We start from the raw sequence: 22003 nt of genomic DNA on the forward strand, positions 1-22003 counted from the left end.
CTGTACAGTTTCTAGTGGAGAGGCTTGTTTTATGTTTGGCACATCCTGACCTATTATATAGCACCATATGTAATTGCACTATAGAAATAATAGATCTTCCTAGGATATTTTCTCTCTAAAATTGTAAATAATTCTTGTATTAATCAGCATTATTGATAGGTCATCTCTACAACCCATATTTGCATTGGGGTGGATGTAACTTTTTAATCCAGCCTGAGTGAAGGATGTTAATCTGATCTCTGCTTTCCCCTTGCTCCTAGAAGGAGGTAAAATGCAAAGCCCTCTTGCTCACTTCCCATTGTGCCTCATGCTGGCCTGACTCTGTATGCTGGCACATTGGTGATGTGGAGCCAGGACTCCACATAGAATCAGAGAAGATTAGGTTTGGAAGAGACCTCAAGAGGTCATCTAATCCAACCCTAGCTCAAAGCAGGACCAACCCCAACTAAATCATCCAGTTTCCCATCCCTGCCTGCCTATTTCTCACCTACTTGCAGAGGCAGGAAAACTAGGCAAGAAGTAACCTGGCAGCTGTAGTTTTCCCTGTGTCTGCAGGGAGTCTGGCTATGTGAGTAACCCACCCTAAGGGAGCAAAGTGGACCACTTGCAACTCCATACTCCTTTACAGATCTGGTTGGGAACCAGAAATTACATTTTTTTTCAGGAAATCCCAATATTTAGAAAATGCAATTTTGTTCACAATCCGTATGAAAAGGAAATTCCACATAAATTCAGTTCAGGACTATTGAAATGTTCCCTTTTGATCATGTTGTTCAATTCAGTTTTTTGCTTTGTTTCTTTAATATTAAAATACTAAACTCAATGTTTTCATATAGTCTAAATGTAATTAATTGAAACATGATCAAAACAAAATGAATTGAAATGTCACTAATTAAAACAATTAAAATGTAATTTTTTTAAACAAAAAACTCGACACATACCAGCAATATATGTCAACTTTGACAAACCTGCATTTTTCAATGGAAAACTGAACTTCCAACCAGATCTTCTCTTCTCACAGCATAGGTCTCTAGATTGAGTCCACTGAGTGGGTCGTTCTTGTATGAGGAGCCCCACTGAAATGAATTGCCTCCCATTGTAAGTAATGGCAGCGGAATCATGCTCTTAAAGTTACAATTCTTCCAAAAGGCCTGATTTGATATTTTCATTCTACAGCATTCAACCTTAAAAGGCTGTGAATGTTTTCTGTTAAAATATTATATGAAAAAACACGTTTGCTTCTGATGTTTAGATTTAATCTCGTTGCTGTAGTTTCTCTGTAGCAGTAGATGCATAGATTCCAAAGCCAGAAGGGAGCATTGTGATCACCTTGTTTGACCCTTGGTGTAACCCAGGCCATTAAACTTCCCCAAAATAATTTCTAGAGCATACTTTTTAGAAAAATATTCATTGTTGATTAAAAATGGTCAGTGACGGAGAATCAAATGCGATGGTATGTGTTTTTTTTCCCTCAATGATTAATTATTTTTACCGTTAAAAATTATGCCTTAAAAGATTATTTGTTTGTGTGTGTTTGTTTATTGGAACATTAGTATTTCAAACTTAATGGCCCTGACAATATTGGGCAATACCTGAAATGAATTTTGCATAGTGCAAGATGTCATGAAGGCAGCAGCAAAGTGAAAATAGCCATTAGCCTAGACTGTAGTGTGACTGGCCCAAATCAGAACTCTTGTAGTACAGAAATTGCCCACATTGCAAATAATTCAACCTTCCTAATAAAGGATTACAGTGGTCTATTTGCCAGATGGATGGGTAAGATGGCCTGATCTTACTAGATACCTGATTTAAGCAGAACACTCTTGTTTAATACCAACCTCTTTTTTTTTTTTTAATCATCTCATTGGTATTGTTTTGGCAACCCATTTGTCTCAATTTCCTTCAGTTCTTAAACAATACTATAAAAGTAGCGAGTTCCATTGTGCCATACAAACTCATACACCTTGGGTTTTCTAATCTTTTAGATTTCATACAAGGTGACTATCTTTCTGTCTTGACTTGTAGAAAAATTAGCGTCCCCATGTCTTGAAAAATATCTCTTTGCTTTTGGATGCAATGTCCTATATTGGTATGAACAACGTTCCCATTAACATTTAACATTCCCAGTGCTACCAACGTGACTTTCTTAACTAGCATCAATGACAAACTATCATATAATGGGGTCAGTGTATTAATATTCTTCACATATTAGAAATGCAAACTTCAGTCTGACTTCTGGAGTCCCACTTCTGTCCTGATTTTACAGCACAGGAGACAACTGAATTATTCAATAATCTAATAAAAATTTTCAGATGGGAAATTAAAAGAGCATAATTCTCTTTGTTTTAGCAATAAATTAATATTCTGTGTATAGCAGAAATAATACTTAACATTTTATTATAGTGTTATACTCACAAGAAAGTGTTCTATTAAACACTTTATGGTGGTGTTTCAAGCCTTCAGCAGTTATGCTGATGAGTCTCTGCCTTCAAGCCCTTGCCTGCCAACACAGCTACTATAATGTATCATAATTCACCCTTCATTTAATTAAGGCATCTGTCTAGAAAAATGTTTCAGTATTCGTTTTTCTTTTCATATTTACCAATATACACAACACAATACCATTGTTTTTCTAGCATGGGGTCTGAGCCTCCATTCTATTTGACTGTTCCTGTGAAGTACCAAACACCCTCACTCCCACCGATCCCTGCAGGTTTTGAGGGCATTAGGTACTTTGTAGGAGATGCTCAAAATATTTCAGAATAGGGTTTGTATTTGGTTGTTGGGGATCGGGCTATCACAGATCTGTATCTTTTTTCCTATACATGACCCCATAACTCTAAAACATAAATGTGTATTGGATTTATATATGTGGCTCTTCAGGGCAAAGACTGTCTTAACTCTTTTTATGTATAATATAGCGTCCAGCACAATGAGTCCCTGATCCGGATAGGGGTCCCTAGATACTACTGAAATATTAGTAACAGTTTTCAGAGTAGCAGCCGTGTTAGTCTGTATTCGCAAAAAGAAAAGGAGTACTTGTGGCACCTTAGAGACTAACAAATTTATTAGAGCATAAGCCTCTGTTTTTTCTACCAAATGCATCCGATGAAGTGAGCTGTAGCTCACGAAAGCTTATGCTCTAATAAATTTGTTAGTCTCTAAGGTGCCACAAGTACTCCTTTTCTTTTTACTAGTAACAGTGTGTATGTGAACGACCCATATAGACCACCACTGGTTTGTGGAGCCTTTCCTGGTGGTCCACAGAATGAAATACATTGAGAACCAAGTAGAGAGGGGATTGGGTGTTGAAGGAAGGTGGAGTCCATGAGAGGATCTTATCCACTTTGGAGATTTCAATAGATGAAAGCATTACATGAGCATGCAAGCTCTTAATTGGCATCCTTGGTAACAGCTGAAATGTGTTTGACAAGAGTTTGAACTTATCTAAAGCTTGAGGCCTAGATAGAGAAAGACAGAGTTGGATAGGGGAAGAGCATGTTTAGATAAAAGCGCTGATATTTGTTTTTAATAGGGTGATAAAGCTAAGTAAGCTGTGTTTTTTTTTGTGTGTGGTTTTGTTTGTTTGTTTTGTTTTTGTTCTTTATCCTCTCTGCTGCCCCCCCACTAGTGAGAGTGCTTGAGCAGCTACTAGAAGTTTAGTGTCATGCTACATACTGAAACTCAGGTTTCTGGTTCTCCACACTTACACCTAATAATGGATTAGAGAACAGTATACAGTTTCCTTTTCTTTCCTATAAGAGCACAATTCACCCCGCATTAGGAAGACTCCTAATGATTTCAGTGTGAATTAAATCCTCAAACAATAGGTTCAAAAATTCTAAAAGAATAGATAAAGAGACCACTTTACTTATCTAGACTGACCTGCATAACACAAGCCATACAATCTCAGCAAGCAATTCCTGCATCAAGCCTCCAAAATAGTGGTTGACTGGAGCATACCTTTTAAAAAGGCATCTAGTCTTTAGTTAAAGACCACAAGTTGTAAGGAATTTGTCATATCTCTTGGTAATCTGTTACACTAATTACCCTCACTGTTTTTAAAAGAAATTGTTTCTTACTTCCAGTGTATCTTTCAGACTTCAACTTCCAGCCATTACAGCATGGTGTTCTTCTGCTACTTGACTAAGGAGTAGAGCTGGGTGAGTAACTGTTTGTTTATTTTTTGGCAAGGGTGGGGGGGGAATTCAACAAATTTGAAAAGCTGCAAAAAAATCATTTCAGGTTGGATTTTAAATGATTTTTTTTTAAATCTACAGAGAATTCAAAAACAAATTTATTTCAGGACAAACGAAGCATTTTGTTCCCATAAAACTGAAATATTGTTTGATTTTGACCATTTTTACATATTTGGGGGGGGTTAAAATAATATTTGAGGAGATTTTGAAACAAAGTGCTTCAAACGTAATGTTTAGTTTCAAAGATGTTGAAACAAAATGTTTGGGGTTTTTTGGGGAAATTGGGTTCCCCTTCTACAAACAAACAATTTTTAATGAAACTGTGAAATGTTTCAGTGTCGCTGCATTTGTACTTTTTTTTTTTTCCCTTCCAAAAATAAGTTTGGGCTCTCAAACTTTCTCCAGCTCTGCTAAAGTGTACTCAAGTATCAGATATCATGCCACTACTGCATTTTGAAAGAAACACCTTTGTGCATAGGATGCCTGCTACCATGAACACTTTATTTTTTGCAAAAAGAAAAGGAGTACTTGTGGCACTTTAGAGACTAACAAATTTATTAGAGCATAAGCTTTCGTGAGCTACAGCTCACTTCATCGAGAACACTAAGACACATGGAAGATCAGCATTTCTGCTCCAGTATAACTGTTGTCCTGGGATTTTTCATGCTTTCCAACTTCAGTTCTGACATAGCTGGGCCCAATTCTGTTTAAATCTTGTGCCGGAGCTTATTATTGTGCTTTGCTTTGATTTCATTATATAGCTTTGATTATCTTATTGATGTCGTAAAATTGTGCCAATTTATGCCAATGAGGAATTTGGCTCAATTGACTTCAGGCAGGGGCAACTTCAACACAGAATATTTTGGCTTGGCGAGAAGGAAATATGGCTTTGCTATGAGAGTCCCAGTCTGAGTCTCCAGTGTGTAGGCTCTGCACACAATGAAATGAATTCAACCAGAGTTTTGTGAACTTTACCAGTTGATTAAGTCTGAGGCAGTGTCTTGCCACCTGCTGGCAGAGGCAACAGCTGTAAAGTATAGATTAACTCCAGTATCCACTCAAAGAAAAGGAGTACTTGTGGCACCTTAGAGACTAACAAATTTATTAGAGCATAAGCTTTCGTGAGCTACAGCTCACTTCATCGGATGCATTTGGTGGAAAAAACAGAGGAGAGATTTATATACACACACACAGAGAACATGAAACAATGGGTTTATCATACACACTGTAAGGAGAGTGATCACTTAAGATAAGCCATCACCAACAGCAGGGGGGGGAAGGAGGAAAACCTTTCCTGGTGACAAGCAGGTAGGCTAATTCCAGCAGTTAACAAGAATATCAGAGGAACAGTGGGGGGTGGGGTGCACTGTTCCTCTGATATTCTTGTTAACTGCTGGAATTAGCCTACCTGCTTGTCACCATGAAAGGTTTTCCTCCTTCCCCCCCCTGCTGTTGGTGATGGCTTATCTTATGTGATCACTCTCCTTACAGTGTGTATGATAAACCCATTGTTTCATGTTCTCTGTGTGTGTGTGTGTATATAAATCTCTCCTCTGTTTTTTCCACCAAATGCATCCAATGAAGTGAGCTGTAGCTCACGAAAGCTTATGCTCTAATAAATTTGTTAGTCTCTAAGGTGCCACAAGTACTCCTTTTCTTTTTGCGAATAGACTAACACGGCTGCTACTCTGAAACCTGTGAGTATCCACTCAGTTCTTTAAAGTAGTTGAGTACTTGCTGAATGTACATAGCGTTAGATCATGTAACTTAATTTTCTATGGATAGTATAACTGTGCATTCTCTAACCTCTCCCATAATATCAAAGGTTTAAGTATTCATAACTTATCTAGTCAGATATTCTATGCTGCTTCTTTAAAAAAAAATTGTTAAATGTGTTTGTTTTATTGATCATTTAACAACTCATGGTTTGTGGTAAAACACCTGTACAGATGGGCACACATTGATGCTATTAAACTATGAATTACTGCTAGTTAGGGACAACATTTATTATCATTTTACAGGAAAATAATTTCACGCAAATCAATCTGTAGCATATGCGGGCCTGGGGCAGTGGGAAGGGGTGGGACAGAGACCAAAAAACCTCAGTCAGTTGTGCAAGCCAAATTGGCCGCTGGTGATGTGCTAGAAAAATTGACATTTTTATCAACCTGTTATCATTGCAAAAGAGGTCTCTCTAATTTTTAACATCTCTTACATATGAGTCCTGCACTTCAACTGCCAAACTGGCAGGCATATAAATTGTATTTCTGTGCAGTACAAATGCAATGAGTCATATATGAGAATTACTCCATTTTTTTTAAACAATGCCAATAAATATAATAAGTGCACTGTGTAGTATGTGATAAGTGATCATCCCTGCGATGTTATAAATAATCATACTTTAATATAATTACTTTGGGCCAGAACCTCAGTTAATGTAAAGTGCTTGGTGCTGAGATCAATGCAGCTACATTGATCTATACTAACTAAGGATCTAGCCCAAATTTATCAGTGAAATTGTCATTTATGTATGTCTCTTACAGTGAGCCCAAAATATTGCCCCAGAGCCCAAACTGAGTAACTTGGTGCCATGGAAGAAGATCTTCCTTCCAGACAGAGCTCCTCTTTGGCTGACAGTTCAGCCCCAGGGCTGGAGTACCCTTTGTGAAACTAATGCCTCCAGCCCAATACAAACACCCAGCAAGAAGGACTGGAAAATCAATGTAGTTGTGAATCCTCTCACCTCACTCCCAAAGGGAAATTTTGCATGAACAGACAAGGAACTCATGTGGAATATGCATAGAATCTGCAAAATGCAGGGAATGAATGATACCTGCCGGGTACCCAGAATCCTATCCCTATCTCCTACCACTTTCCAGAAAGAAGAATCACAGCTGTTCATATTGTGAATTACATTCTGTTCTTCATTCATGGAGGCTGGAGAAGGATTTTTGTTCAGTGGTGAACACTGTAGCTATATCGAAAAAAATAATCATATAAAGATGTATACCTCCTATAAGGTGAACAATGTCTGGAATGTTGTCAGCCAGCCATCTTGCATATGTATTTGACTGGAATGAGGAGTTTATTAATTTTTGTTCCCATTTAAGCAACCACACCTCATGTCTGTAACCAAATAAGGAGGTAATACGATGATGGTGGCAGACCAGGTGCCAGCTCAAGCCAAGGTCCACATGCCTCAATTGAATACTGACAAATACATAGCTGGAATCAGTCTGGCTCCACCTCCGTGTTAGTATTGTTAACATTGGTTTTAGAACAATAAGAATGTGTTTGGTGGTTATACTTTATTGAATGCTTGGCAGTTGCTGCCTTCATTAATCTCACCGATAACAACTGTATCCTATATTATATAGTGACATTTGAGTGTTTACATTGGAAGCATCTATTACTGGGTGTAAATCATCAGACAGGAGAAAGACATTAATTAGTTAAAGTGCTGATCTCAAAGGCCCATTTAATGCCAGATGGACTAGAATGGAACATAAAAGAGGACAAAAGACTTTTGTGTACTCCTCTCCCCTGCCCTCATGAAGATGAGTGCTGCAAGTGAATTCCCTTCTGCTTTGAGCTGCAAACTCAGCTGATGGGAGGAATTTAAAAAAATCCTAACAAGAAGGAATTGTATCTTTATGCTGCTTTGACTCAGGAAGGGGAGTGGGGAGGATTACTAGGCCTAAGCAAAAGATGCCCAGTGTTTAGCCATTAAGGATACACAGAGTTTGCTTCTTATAGAAGCTTCTATTACTTTGTGAAACCTAAGATAGTAACACAATTTTATATATCTGTGTGTGAGTATATCTGCTTTATCCTTGTAAATAACTCATTTGTTTACTTTTCCTATATAATAAATCTTTAGATTGGCTACAAGCATTGCTTTGGGACTGGGAGTAACCTGAATTTTGCTGTGATCCTTGGTGTAAGGGGAAATCTATCAAAAAGATAGGCTCACCTAGGTGGTGAGACTGATGGGAGTACCCAAGGGGACTATATATGACTCCATGGTTAAGCTGTTATAGTGCCTGAGGCATTTACATTTGATGCTTGGTTAATGAAATATAAGGATAGACTTCACACCCAATTTGGGTTTTGTGCCTTAGTTCTTAACGGTCTGCCCTGAGGTTGGTACACCCACTGCTGAGTCACTGCAAGACAGCATGACAAATACCAGTTATGGAGCAAAGTTATATGAAATGTTCTGTCCAATGAATAATTAGTGTGCTCCTGAAAACTGGTGGATTTTGGTGTCTGCTTCTCTGGGGACTTTTTTTGTTTCTTTAAATACACATTCAATTTGGTTTCAGAGTAGCAGCCGTGTTAGTCTGTATTCGCAAAAAGAAAAGGAGTACTTGTGGCACCTTAGAGACTAACAAATTTATTTGAGCATAAGCTTTCGTGAGCTACAGCTCACTTCATCGGATGCATTTGGTGGAAAAAACAGAGGGGAGATTGATATATATATATATACACACACACACACACACAGAGAACATGAAACAATGGGTTTATCATACACACTATAAGGAGAGTAAAAAGAAAAGGAGTACTTGTGGCACCTTAGAGACTAACAAATTTATTAGAGCATAAGCTTTCGTGAAGCTCACGAAAGCTTATGCTCTAATAAATTTGTTAGTCTCTAAGGTGCCACAAGTACTCCTTTTCTTTTTGCGAATACAGACTAACACAGCTGCTACTCTGAAACCTGTAAGGAGAGTGATCACTTAAGATAAGCCATCACCAGCAGCAGGGCGGGGGGAAGGAGGAAAGCAGACTCCAAGGAGAGACTGCTGAATTGAAATTAATTTACAAACTAGATACAATTAACTTGGGCTTGAATAGAGACTGGGAATGGATGAGTCATTACACAAAGTAAAACTATTTCCCCATGGTATTTCTCCCCCCCCCACCGCACCCCACCCTCCACTGTTCCTCAGATATTCTTGTTAACTGCTGGAAATAGCCGACCTTGCTTGTCACCATGAAAGGTTTTCCACCTTCCCCCCCCTGCTGCTGGTGATGGCTTATCTTAAGTGATCACTCTCCTTACAGGTTTCAGAGTAGCAGCCGTGTTAGTCTGTATTCGCAAAAAGAAAAGGAGTACTTGTGGCACCTTAGAGACTAACAAATTTATTAGAGCATAAGCTTGTATGATAAACCCATTGTTTCATGTTCTCTGTGTGTGTATATCAATCTCCCCTCTGTTTTTTCCACCAAATGCATCTGATGAAGTGAGCTGTAGCTCACGAAAGCTAATGCTCAAATAAATTTGTTAGTCTCTAAGGTGCCACAAGTACTCCTTTTCTTTATACAATTTGGTGTAATCTGATTCCAAAGCCAAAAATTTGCTCTGAAAATAGTTTTATTAATTCCAGGGACAAGTCTCACTAACAGGGATGATTTAATAACATAAAGAGAAGTTGACTCCATCAGACGTAGGGAAGCCACCCCAATATTCCCTTCAGTGTGATGGTGGAATTATAACAAAGGCCCCTCAAGAGACTCCTCTGAGTCATGACAGCAGCTGGATTCAGGGTTTTTTTTTTTCTGGACATCTTATTTCTTTGTAAAAAGTGCAACATTTCTGAAATTCATGGCAACGGAGACTCATTAAAGTTTCTGATGAAGACATTCAAAATGTATGCAGTAATACACATTCCTATTACAGCTTGAACATCAAGATTTTTCCCATGTAGTGCATATTGGCTAATTTGGGCCTTTGGGATCTGTAAAATTTAATACTCTAAATCTCAATAGAACACAGGCTGGACTTGTATTTATATTGCAGTGTGGTGGGAAACATGAAGCACACAGAAAAAAATATCAAGACCAGAAAATGTTTGGATTTGAGAGTTTCAAATTTTATATCACTGCTGGCAATCCTTTTAAAACTGCCTCAACTTTTCATCTTGATAAACTAGATTCTGTAATTTTTGGGTCTGATCCAAAGCCTACTGAAGTAACTGACAGTCTTTCTGTTAACTTCAGCATACTTTGGATCATGCCCATTGCGAGCATAAAAGAAATCTGCTTCCTTGTGAGCTGTGTGGCAAATGTGGTAATCTATATTTCCCAAAAATTAATTACATTTGTGTAAACTGTCACCAATGAATGAACTGGCATGAGAGTTCAACTTCTAATGGAATTCCAGTTGATGAGTTTCATTATATATTTTAATGACCTCAGAATGCAATGAACATCTATATAAACTTTTAACTCCATGAAAACCATATTGTTTGTAGCAAAATTATTTGCAATGGCCACCAAATGCTGCAGTGAAATGAGTATAAGGGAAGGAGTGCCATCGAGAGCATGATTATTCATCTCCTGTAATGAAACTGCAGTACTGTGCACAAACACAACCTGTAAAAAATAGCTCTATGGAGAGCCAGTAAAGTCTAAATTAGTGTTCTGATAGTTTTACTTGAAATGGTTTTCCAATCTCATTAGCATACAGCAAGAGAATAATAGTGATTCAATTGAACTTGGGAAGTTATTTAGTTTTTTCCAGATATATTAGGCTGTGCATACAGTCAGTACTGTGCTACCACACATCAGAGTTAATGATGCTGTTAGTGTGATCCGTCATGCCAAAAAGGATCCTGAAAATAATTACAGGTTTCAGACTAGCAGCCGTGTTAGTCTGTATTCGCAAAAAGAAAAGGAGTACTTGTGGCACCTTAGAGACTAACAAATTTATTTGAGCATAAGCTTTCATGAGCTACAGCTCACTTCATCGGATGCATTTGGTGGAAAAAACAGAGGAGAGATTTATATACACACACAGAGAGAACATGAAACAATGGGTTTATCATACACACTGTAAGGAGAGTGATCACTTAAGATAAGCCATCACCAGCAGCAGGGGGGGGGGGGGGAAAGGAGATGGTGACAAGCAAGGTAGGCTAATTCCAGCAGTTAACAAGAATATCAGAGGAACAGTGGGGGGTGGGGTGGGAGGGAGAAATACCATGGGGAAATAGTTTTACTTTGTGTAATGACTCATCCATTCCCAGTCTCTATTCAAGCCTAAGTTAATTGTATCCAGTTTGCAAATTAATTCCAATTCAGCAGTCTCTCGTTGGAGTCTGTTTTTGAAGCTTTTTTGTTGAAGTATAGCCACCAGAATTTCAACAATTTCCATCCCACCATCAACCTCAGCCTGGACCAGTCCACACAAGAGGTCCACTTCCTGGACACTAAGGTGCTAATAAGCGATGGTCACATAAACACCACCCTATATCGGAAACCTACTGACCGCTATTCCTACCTACATGCCTCTAGCTTTCATCCAGATCATACCACTCGATCCATTGTCTACAGCCAAGCGCTACGATATAACCGCATTTGCTCCAACCCCTCAGACAGAGACAAACACCTACAAGATCTCTATCATGCATTCCTACAACTACAATACCCACCTGCTGAAGTGAAGAAACAGATTGACAGAGCCAGAAGAGTACCCAGAAGTCACATACTACAGGACAGGCCCAACAAAGAAAACAACAGAACGCCACTAGCCATCACCTTCAGCCCCCAACTAAAACCTCTCCAATGCATCATCAAGGATCTACAACCTATCCTGAAGGACGAGCCATCACTCTCACAGATCTTGGGAGACAGACCAGTCCTTGCTTACAGACAGCCCCCCAATCTGAAGCAAATACTCACCAGCAACCACACACCACACAACAGAACCACTAACCCAGGAACCTATCCTTGCAACAAAGCCCGTTGCCAACTCTGTCCACATATCTATTCAGGGGATACCATCATAGGTCCTAGTCACATCAGCCACACTATCAGAGGCTCGTTCACCTGCGCATCTACCAATGTGATATATGCCATCAGGTGCCAGCAATGCCCCTCTGCCATGTACATTGGCCAAACTGGACAGTCTCTACGTAAAAGAATGAATGGACACAAATCAGACGTCAAGAATTATAACATTCAAAAACCAGTTGGAGAACACTTCAATCTCTCTGGTCACTCGATCACAGACCTAAGAGTGGCTATCCTTCAACAAAAAAGCTTCAGAAACAGACTCCAAGGAGAGACTGCTGAATTGCAATTAATTTGCAAACTGGATACAATTAACTTAGGCTTGAATAGAGACTGGGAATAGAGTCATTACACAAAGTAAAACTATTTCCCCATGGTATTTCTCCCTCCCACCCCATCCCCCACTGTTCCTCTGATATTCTTGTTAACTGCTGGAATTAGCCTACCTTGCTTGTCACCATGAAAGGTTTTCCTCCTTCCCCCCCCTGCTGCTGGTGATAGCTTATCTTAAGTGATCACTCTCCTTACAGTGTGTATGATAAGCCCATTGTTTCATGTTCTCTGTGTGTGTGTATATAAATCTCTCCTCTGTTTTTTCCACCAAATGCATCCGATGAAGTGAGCTGTAGCTCACGAAAGCTTATGCTCTAATAAATTTGTTAGTCTCTAAGGTGCCACAAGTACTCCTTTTCTTTTTGAAAATAATTAGAAAGTGACTATGAATATGTAGATTAGATATGTCACAGTCTCTTGTAGGAGGTACAGATTTGCACTGAAACAGTCAATGACCTCCCGCTTCAGTTAAACTTAAATCAAATATCTGGACTTCATATCTATTATATTCACATGTCCTAGTTCAATAAAGTACCTACTCTTCTGAACTTCTGCAATGCATCCCCTAAGGAGGTGCAGTATTCATTTAAAAAAAAAATCTTTGCATAGTCATTGTTTATAAGATGTCAATATTTTTCCAAATGGATTTGGCAGGAGGATTTTCTAGACTTTTTCTGTACCTTTTTAATAGCTAATAGTAAATAAACTGTTATGGAAAAGAGACTCCTGAAATTGACAAAGAGAAATTTAAGATAGGCAGTACATGTTGTCAGCTAATGGGATTGCTTAGGTTATATTTACAAATGGAATGGAGGAAGAAAAAGGTGGTCCTGGCATAACAAGACATAGCAATGTGCGTTAAGAAGGTTGATTCCATTACTGAAGAATGATTTCAGGTGATGTTTTCATTGTATATGAGTTTGGGTCACCCTGCCCTGATCTGATGAGAGAAAAACAAATGGTGAATACAATTACATATTTTTCATTGCTTTGCTCTGCCTCCTAAGCACAGAGGGAAATTGTAGCTAGCTTGCTATAAATGTTTACTTAATGTTGCTTGGGGATACTTGAGAGAGACACATTAGGATTTAAAAAAGCTACTCAATATAGGTACTTGTGAGTAAAGCACTGAATAAGCCGTTTTCTATTCAGAATATAGATGGCAAAATATATTGTATGGATAAACATTTAACACAGAGTAAACTGGATATTAAACTAATCAAAAATGCATTTGTTTAGGAAAAGGATATAGTGAAATCCCTGATGAATGTGAATCTCAACATTGTAATTTCAAACTAATATTATGTGGAGTTTAAAATGTAGTGATGTACACAGCGTATTGATGATGTTAAATAACATGGAAAGAAAAAGGGACAAAGTCTCAGTATGTCTTTATGACAGGGTATCGATTCAGAGGGTTATTGGTTGATCATAGGATGACTATGAGCTGCCAATGTGATATGGCTGTGAAAAAAGCTAATGCGGTTTTGGAATGCATCAGGAGAGGTATTTCCAGCAGGGATAAGGAGGTTTTAGTAACATTATACAAGGCATTGGTGAGACCTCACCTAGAATACTCTGTGCAGTTCTGGTCTCCCATGTTTAAAAAGGATGAATTCAAACTGGAGCAGGTACAGAGAAGGGCTACTAGGATGATCCGAGGAATGGAAAACTTGTCTTATGAAAGGTTTCAGAGTAGCAGCTGTGTTAGTCTGTATTCGCAAAAAGAAAAGGAGTACTTGTGGCACCTTAGAGACTAACAAATTTATTAGAGCATAAGCTTTCGTGAGCTACAGCTCACTTCATCGGATGCATTTGGTGGAAAAAACAGAGGAGAGATTTATATACACACACACACAGAGAACATGAAACAATGGGTTTATCATACACACTGTAAGGAGAGTGATCACTTAAGATAAGCCATCACCAGCAGCAGGGGGGGGGGAAAGGAGGAAAACCTTTCATGGTGACAAGCAAGGTAGGCTAATTCCAGCAGTTAACAAGAATATCAGAGGAACAGTGGGGGGTGGGGTGGGAGGGAGAAATACCATGGGGAAATAGTTTTACTTTGTGTAATGACTCATCCATTCCCAGTCTCTATTCAAGCCTAAGCTAATTGTATCCAGTTTGCAAATTAATTCCAATTCAGCAGTCTCTCCTTGGAGTCTGTTTTTGAAGCTTTTTTGTTGAAGGATAGCCACTCTTAGGTCTGTGATCGAGTGACCAGAGAGATTGAAGTGTTCTCCAACTGGTTTTTGAATGTTATAATTCTTGACGTCTGATTTGTGTCCATTCATTCTTTTACGTAGAGACTGTCCAGTTTGGCCAATGTACATGGCAGAGGGGCATTGCTGGCACCTGATGGCATATATCACATTGGTAGATGCGCAGGTGAACGAGCCTCTGATAGTGTGGCTGATGTGATTAGGCCCTATGATAGTATCTCCTGAATAGATATGTGGACAGAGTTGGCAACGGGCTTTGTTGCAAGGATAGGTTCCTGGGTTAGTGGTTCTGTTGTGTGGTGTGTGGTTGCTGGTGAGTATTTGCTTCAGATTGGGGGGCTGTCTGTAAGCAAGGACTGGTCTGTCTCCCAAGATCTGTGAGAGTGATGGCTCGTCCTTCAGGATAGGTTGTAGATCCTTGATGATGCGTTGGAGAGGTTTTAGTTGGGGGCTGAAGGTGATGGCTAGTGGCATTCTGTTGTTTTCTTTGTTGGGCCTGTCCTGTAGTATGTGACTTCTGGGTACTCTTCTGGCTCTGTCAATCTGTTTCTTCACTTCAGCAGGTGGGTATTGTAGTTGTAGGAATCCATGATAGAGATCTTGTAGGTGTTTGTCTCTGTCTGAGGGGTTGGAGCAAATGCGGTTATATCGTAGCGCTTGGCTGTAGACAATGGATCGAGTGGTATGATCTGGATGAAAGCTAGAGGCATGTAGGTAGGAATAGCGGTCAGTAGGTTTCCGATATAGGGTGGTGTTTATGTGACCATCGCTTATTAGCACCGTAGTGTCCAGGAAGTGGATCTCTTGTGTGGACTGGTCCAGGCTGAGGTTGATGGTGGGATGGAAATTGTTGAAATCATGGTGGAATTCCTCAAGAGCTTCTTTTCCATGGGTCCAGATGATGAAGATGTCATCAATGTAGCGCAAGTAGAGTAGGGGCATTAGGGGACGAGAGCTGAGGAAGCGTTGTTCTAAGTCAGCCATAAAAATGTTGGCATACTGTGGGGCCATGCGGGTACCCATCGCAGTGCCGCTGATTTGAAGGTATACATTGTCACCAAATGTGAAATAGTTATGGGTCAGGACAAAGTCACAAAGTTCAGCCACCAGGTTAGCCGTGACAGTATCGGGGATACTGTTCCTGACGGCTTGTAGTCCATCTTTGTGTGGAATGTTGGTGTAGAGGGCTTCTACATCCATAGTGGCTAGGATGGTGTTTTTAGGAAGATCACCAATGGACTGTAGTTTCCTCAGGAAGTCACCTTCAGCCCCCAACTAAAACCTCTCCAACGCATCCTCAAGGATCTACAACCTATCCTGAAGGACGAGCCATCACTCTCACAGATCTTGGGAGACAGACCAGTCCTTGCTTACAGACAGCCCCCCAATCTGAAGCAAATACTCACCAGCAACCACACACCACACAACAGAACCACTAACCCAGGAACCTATCCTTGCAACAAAGCCCGTTGCCAACTCTGTCCACATATCTATTCAGGGGATACCATCATAGGTCCTAGTCACATCAGCCACACTATCAGAGGCTCGTTCACCTGCGCATCTACCAATGTGATATATGCCATCAGGTGCCAGCAATGCCCCTCTGCCATGTACATTGGCCAAACTGGACAGTCTCTACGTAAAAGAATGAATGGACACAAATCAGACGTCAAGAATTATAACATTCAAAAACCAGTTGGAGAACACTTCAATCTCTCTGGTCACTCGATCACAGACCTAAGAATGGCTATACTTAAACAAAAAAGGTTCAAAAACAAACTCCAAGGAGAGACTGCTGAATTGGAATTAATTTGCAAACTGGATACAATTAACTTAGGCTTGAATAGAGACTGGGAATGGATGAGTCATTACACAAAGTAAAACTATTTCCCCATGGTATTTCTCCCTCCCACCCCACCCCCCACTGTTCCTCTGATATTCTTGTTAACTGCTGGAATTAGCCTACCTGCTTGTCACCATGAAAGGTTTTCCTCCTTTCCCCCCCCCCCCCCCCGCTGCTGCTGGTGATGGCTTATCTTAAGTGATCACTCTCCTTACAGTGTGTATGATAAACCCATTGTTTCATGTTCTCTGTGTGTGTGTATATAAATCTCTCCTCTGTTTTTTCCACCAAATGCATCCGATGAAGTGAGCTGTAGCTCACGAAAGCTTATGCTCTAATACATTTGTTAGTCTCTAAGGTGCCACAAGTACTCCTTTTCTTTTGTCTTATGAAAGGAGACTTAAGGAGCTTGCCTTGTTTAGCCTAAGTAAAAGAAGGTTGAGGGGAGATATGATTGCTCTCTATAAATATATCAGAGGGATAAATACAGGAGAGGGAGAGGAAATATTTCAGCTCAGCACCAATGTGGACACAAGAACAAATGGGTATAAACTGGCCACCAGGAAGTTTAGACTTGAAATTAGATGAAGGTTTCTAAGCATCAGAGGAGTGAAGTTTTGGAATAGCCTTCCAAGGGAAGCAGTGGGGGCAAAAGATCTATCTGGCTTTAAGATTCTACTCGATGTATTTATGGAGGAGATGGTATGATGGGATAATGTGATTTTGGTAAGTAATTGATCTTTAAATATTCAGGGTAAATAGGACTAACCCCCTGAGATGGGATATCAGATGGATGGGATCTGAGTTACCCAGGAAAGAATTTTCTGTAGTATCTGGCTGGTGAATCTTGCCTATATGCTCAGGGTTTAGCTGATCGCCATATTTGGGGTCGGGAAGGAATTTTCCTCCAGGGCAGATTGGAGAGGCCCTGGAGATTTTTCGCCTTCCTCTGTAGCATGGGGCACGGGTCACTTGAGGGAGGCTTCTCTGCTCCTTGAAGTCTTTAAACCACGATTTGAGGACTTCAATAGCTGAGACATAGGTGAGGTTTTTCGTAGGAGTGGATGGGTGAGATTCTGTGGCCTGCGCTGTGCAGGAGGTCAGACTAGATAATCAGAATGGTCCCTTCTGACCTTAGTATCTATGAAATGCATATCAGAGAGCTATCAAAGCAAATGTACCTCTCAAATTTCCTGTGGCGATCCACAAACTGTGCAAAGGACATAGATGGATCAGTGGGGAATGTGGGTAAAAAAGGGAGGAATACTTCTAGGGTTTAGATAGTGGACTAGGATTCAAGAGATCTGGGTTCCGATTCCGGGCCATCATGTCTTTTGTAACATTGGCTCAGTTTCTCATCTGTTAAATGGGGACCAGTGATACTTCCTTAGATGACAGGAGTGTTGTGGGAATAAATTCCCTGAGGCTGCTCTAATCTATGCCAAAAGCTAAATCAGCTCTTGAGTTGCCCATGAGATTGGGATTATAGAAGGCAGTTGAAATGTCAAAGGATGTTGATGTCCAGAGGATTGGAAATATAGATGCTAGTTTTGTTCAGGATAAAAAGGCAAGAATATTATATGCTAGAACATTGCAATGCAAGTATAGGAATGCTAACTAACAGGGACAAATACAGTTGGTTGAAAGATATGGTAAAATCTGAATCTTTTAAAGGCCAATAAAAAGGTGAAGATTGTTGTTTAGTGATCAGTAGGAAGAAAGTTATATAGTAGTCATGCCTTATTTATAATTAACAAGAGTCACAAGGTCATTTTATGGAATTCTATGTGAATGAAATAAACACATGACGTGAAATCTGTGGATTTTTTAAAAAGGTAAGATAGCTAGAACTGCAACTTCTGTCTTTATAAAAGAAAACTGGTATTGAAACTGGTAGGAGCACGTGTTAATGTTATTTATGTCTACATTTACATGTATAACCTTTCAATAATTATGAAGTGTTTAGAAATGGAACCAGAAAGGTAGTCCAAGTCCAGATCCTGTTTCATCTGCCTTCCAAAGATGAGGGAATTTGAATAGTGGCAGAAAAATGATTCCATTCTGGCTCTCTTACCATAAATCCATACTCCCATAGTTCTATTATGATACTCTACAGGATTAGAATTCATTATATGAGTAGTAAAAATCATGCTCTGGGAATGCATTGGTCTTACAAATCTAGATATCTGTCATATTAGTTCTTTTTTAGACACAAAAGAACACAGAATATTTGGTGCTAAATTTGCAAATTTAATACTTGATGAAAACAACAAGCGCATTTATTTTGAATTTTCACACTCTACTCCTATGCAATAATGTTTTAGCAACTTATTAAACTCTTTTCTATGGGAAAACAGTTACTCTCTGGAATGTCCTTTGAAAAAGAATGTTAACTGAGAAATCCTTTCATATACCAAACCTGTATTCATTAAAGACTCAGAAAACATAAATTTAGGCTGCCTAAGGGTGATTTAACTTATCCATCAACAAATAGCATCAGTGTTACACCTGTATCGAATATCAGAGCAAGTACGAAATCAGTTACCATAGTAACTGACACACGGTAAGGTGGAATTTTAAATGCCGGGGCCAATGGAGGACAAGCTCAAGCTTTGGATTTGGCCAAGTGGCCTCAACTTTACAACTTAATAAAATAAATGTTACCCATCCTGGGTGCAGAGAAGAAGGTTTGGGGAACAGACAACACCCTTCTTTTTCTCCAGTGCTCAAATGCAGAGTAGCCTCACTGTCCAGGCTCTAACTAGCCTACTTCTAGCAAAAGCCCTGAAAGATCAACATATTTTGAAGGACTAAATTAGATGCTATGAGGACACTCTAAACACCTCCATGAAAGCTTGGTCACTCTTGCAAATGCAATCACGTTTATAACAGTAGATTGATTCATGCTTAATCAGCATGAAAAAACACTGGACAAATCTCTTGGGGATTGACCACTAATAGGCCTCCTAATTAAACAGGGGTGTAATTGGATTGCTGTTGGCCTGGAAATATCAAGTCCATCCATGAATTGTGTGTGTGCGCCTGCATGTGCAGAATAAAATACACCACAAAACTTTGTTAAAACAAAAATAAATTTCTACTTGACCTACTGAAAAAAAGGGCATGATGTTTAAAGCTGCTATTCCCAAACTCAAGTCCACTTCTCCTGTCTGTATAAGGCTATTCACTAAAATCTGTGACTGACATTCCAAGTAAGGATGAATGAACCAAATTCCCAAAAGTTTGGTTAGCTTTTTTCCCTGTTGATCTCTTTTCTTGTTGTAACTGGGATGAATAAGTGTTGAAAAGCAGTCAGGAAAGCTTTTTTTTTTTTTTTTTCTCCTCCTCCTCGTCCAGATCTCCAGTCCACTTTGGACTAAAAATAAATCCATGTAGCATGTTTAAAAGACAAAACTTTGAAGATTTCATGTGAACTAAATTTCTCTGATGATTTTGAGGTTCACAGTGGCTAATTTTGAGCTGTATCATTCCTACTGTACAGTCCTCTTCTGCTCTCCCCCAATTGTTTTGTGTGCAACAGGAACACAGGACAGGCTCTGAGGCTAAGAAAGAGATACCACATCATAACTAGAAAGCTCTCCCTCTATATAATGGAGATATATTCTTAAAACACCCAACCACCACATTCCTAAAGTTCTGGTTATTACACCAAGTCTTCTGCTTTCTTTTCCTGCTCCTCTGAGGCTTCTCCAGACCCACTGCTACTTTTGATATCTGCACGATCAGGATTATCCTTCCAGGCACACTAATTTAACCCCTCTTCCAGTAGGAAAGGGAAAATGTCCTTTGGTCGTACAAACAATATTACTTTAAAAATGACATTTAAAAGGTTCCTCTGCATACTCTTGTTTTAAACGGGGAGTGCAGAATTGAGGTCCCTGCAGAAAGACTGTGTGGAATTAAATCCTCAGTGCTACTATCTCTGTGGATGAAGAGAGCAATTGATCAAAGTTTTAAATATATGAGGACTTAAAATAGTAAATAACTTTAGTTGAGAGAATACCAGGATCTTTCAAGGGAGAAGATTGGAATATAATTATCACATCTACTGATCTCCATCCAGCAAAATAAATGATGATGGAGACCTTGGAAAAAAAAGGAGACATCTAAAATGAGAAGAGTAAATCAATTAAAAGTAAGTGGTAAAGTATCTACTACAAAAGGGAGAAACAAAATGGTTCTTCCAAATACAATTTTTTTAAGGAAAGAAAATATATCAGCAATCAAAAAGGTTAAAAGCATGTAGTGATGGGGTAATATTGCAAATGCAGCACTTGAATTAGACATAGAATAGAGTCAAAGAATATCAGGGTTGGATGGGACCTCAGGAGGTCATCTAGTCCAACCCCCTGCTCAAAGCAGGACCAATCCCCAATTTCTGCCCCAGATCCCTAAATGGGCCCCTCAAGGACTGAGCTCACAACCATGGGTTTAGCAGGGCAATGCTCAGACCACTGATCTAGCCCTTCCCCCCACATCAGAGTATCCATCCCATGGAGTGAAATATATTATGCAAAGGCTTTTGACCTTTAAAAAATATGTCGATGATTTTCTTCTGCATACAGAAAAATGTTGACACTTGTATAAATAAATGTCACTAAAATTCATTTTGGCATTTATATTGTATCCCCAATGACCAAGTCTTATTGCTATTCAGACACCAGTGCGGGGAGCATTTGAACTGTAGAGAGAGTGAACTGGGAGAGTTTATCTGCTTAAGCTGTCTTGGATATGGCAACCTCTCACATCCTGCAGAGATGACAGGTTCATATTAGTTGTAAAGAGGAGGAAAGATTTATGCGACTCAGCTTCTAAAATTACATACATTAACATGCTGTCCCTCTGTCTCAAGGACTTCTTTCTGGACCCCTGAAATGTACCATTTTATTGGTCAAAACTTTCACTTGTTTTAGAACTACAAAATATTTGTTCAAGATGCATTGCTAGAGTGGGGCCAAAATACTTTTGTTTGCCTCTGTTTCACATAGCATGTGTGTATTTTGCCAGTCATTGTTCAAGGCAAAAACTTGTAATTTGTCAAATAACAATGTCTGTCGATTTTGGGGTCCATTGACTCGATGTCCATTGAGTCAATGCAAAAGCCATGCTGTGGCTTCTCAGTTTTATGTTAATGACCATGTATGAGTTCCTGGACTTTTCCCCGATCGCCAGAACCATAGAGAGAACAGAAACCCGTAAACTAAGGGTGACGAGGAAGAGTTCAGCCTTCCTGTAATCTGCCCTGCAGTCCCAGACACAGCTTTTCCAAGCCAGGAAGAGCAATTGAAAGAAATGTCCCTGAACACAGAACAATTGAATAAATCATGACCCTAAAAAAGGTGGCTACAAACAGTCTCTTTTTAATTTTGAAAATGTGGTCACCTTCTATGGGATCAGTGATGTACTACAATCAAGAAATATCAGAATAGCATCTTTTAGTCAAAAGGAAACCAATTTAAGGTTGGAATGTAGCTCCTTTTTAAGTCCTGTTTCGTGTGTGTGTGTTGGTGTCTTAATTTTATTGTGGCATTGTTTCTGAGTGTAAATTCCTTTGCATTTCAGTAACAGTAATATGCATAAAC

General features: G+C 39.4%; 1 long non-coding RNA gene across 1 annotated transcript; it reads left to right on the top strand.

Moving 5' to 3' along the window:
* Positions 1-1053: 1053 nt before the first annotated feature.
* On the top strand, positions 1054-7251 carry LOC122457736. Its single transcript, XR_006277415.1, has 3 exons — positions 1054-1098; positions 4089-4163; positions 6743-7251. It is a non-coding gene; the product is annotated as an uncharacterized LOC122457736 (long non-coding RNA).
* Positions 7252-22003: the final 14752 nt, after the last annotated feature.

This window comes from Dermochelys coriacea, chromosome 1 (genome assembly GCF_009764565.3).
Source record: "Dermochelys coriacea isolate rDerCor1 chromosome 1, rDerCor1.pri.v4, whole genome shotgun sequence".
Lineage (NCBI taxonomy): Eukaryota > Metazoa > Chordata > Testudines > Dermochelyidae > Dermochelys > Dermochelys coriacea.